The sequence below is a fragment of the Peromyscus leucopus genome, chromosome 8b (genome assembly GCF_004664715.2).
Source record: "Peromyscus leucopus breed LL Stock chromosome 8b, UCI_PerLeu_2.1, whole genome shotgun sequence".
Lineage (NCBI taxonomy): Eukaryota > Metazoa > Chordata > Mammalia > Rodentia > Cricetidae > Peromyscus > Peromyscus leucopus.
In genome coordinates this window covers 96347491-96349138 of record NC_051086.1, presented here as the reverse complement: position 1 = coordinate 96349138, position 1648 = coordinate 96347491, and positions in this window count along the sequence as shown.

Genomic DNA, 1648 nt, shown 5'->3' with positions numbered 1-1648 from the left:
AGGCAGCAGCAGCTAACCTTGCTGGCAAACTTGGCGCGAGCAAAGGGTGAGTGGACACCCGACGTGTGGCATAACAGCCCTCGGCCGAGCTTCGCCGCGCCGATTCAGATAGATGCCACCGGAGCATGGCTTGCAGGGAGAGACGATTGAGTGCTACAGAGAGCGCAGAGAAGCGAAGGGCGCACACCATGTGTACAATTCGTCTGACCAACGCCATCTGCCAAAATCCTTCTGAGAAGAAGACAAGATATTCCAAACATGTCCCTCCAATCACCTGCGTTTTCATGTGGCTCAAACATCTTTGTGAGGCAAATACCGGAAACTGGCTTGTGCGACACCGCACGAGAAGAGATGAGAAGGCTGGGTCCTTCCCTGCTTCACCCCATAGACTGGGAGCGACCAGGAATTAAAAGGACAACTCCTATACGGCAGTTAGAAACAACATAATCCAAATTGCAGAACTCTGCACGGGTCTTGGCAGGGCACAAGCCAAACTTTCTTCCTCTGTCTTTCCCTAAGCGTAACGGGGGCTCTTGAACGTTCCTCTCTTTCTTCTGGAGATATCTACAGCGAAGAGCCCAGGCAGAGGGAAAAGGGGACACGCGCCACAGGATGAGGCAGCAGGCAGAAGGCGCAGAGGCAAGAACCAGAGCATGTGTCGGATGTAGTTGACACCGGTCTTGCGTGTAAGTGGCTTTCCAAGAAATTAGAAAATCAAAATCCCAGCCACAGCTGCACGTGTCCTTCTTGGGCCCGTATTTAATAATAGCGCCTAGCAGAAAATCGATATACCCACCTGACATGGTTCATAACGCTGTTATTTAATGGCGGGGGAGGGGAATTTTCTCTCTCTCCTTTTTTTTTTTTTTTTGGGCCTGAAGACTATATTTGTATTACAGGGTGAAACTGCACTACGCAGAACTCGCATACGCATAACGCGCTAGCGAAACACGGTGACAGGAGCTTTGCCTAAACGTGATCATTCGCTCACAGGCCCAGTTTCTCGCTGCCAGGCTTCTGGTCCAAGAAAAGCGCTCCCACTTTGGAGTTTCCGCAAGCGATCTCAATACGGGTAACTACAGTAAAGAATTGGCATGGGATTTGGATACCTTCCCCCATTTGGGATCACATGATGGATAAAAGGCAGGTCCTCTCGACCAGCTGATAGTTTTGGAGCTTCCGGATCTGCTCGGGATGCAGGCACACACTGTCCTCTCTCCAAAGAGCCCGCGTGGGTGACATTGAAGTGGGCCAGGTGGAGCGACCTCCGTAGCATACAGGGCAGTTCGCTGGCGGGGAGAGTGAAGCACATATTTTCAAAGCATCAGTTTTGAAATCTGCCATATGTGGAAGAAATATGGCCTCTCCCTCGTATTTACACCAGTTCTAAATTGACGGAGCCGAGATGGCTTTCGATAAGTTGGAAAAGACTGAAGCAGGCGGCGATTGGCAAGTGAGAGGTGTGTTGTGTGGAGGTGTAGACTCGCTCGTTGAGTGCACCCAACGCGCGGAAAAGGTGATCCCGCAGCCGTTCCCGACTGGGCAGGAAGGAGGGTAAGTCAGACCAACACACACGACACTACTCCAAGCCGCACGTGTATGAATTATATGGCGCTATCCTGAGATTTTTGTGCTAAAAGAAGGAGGC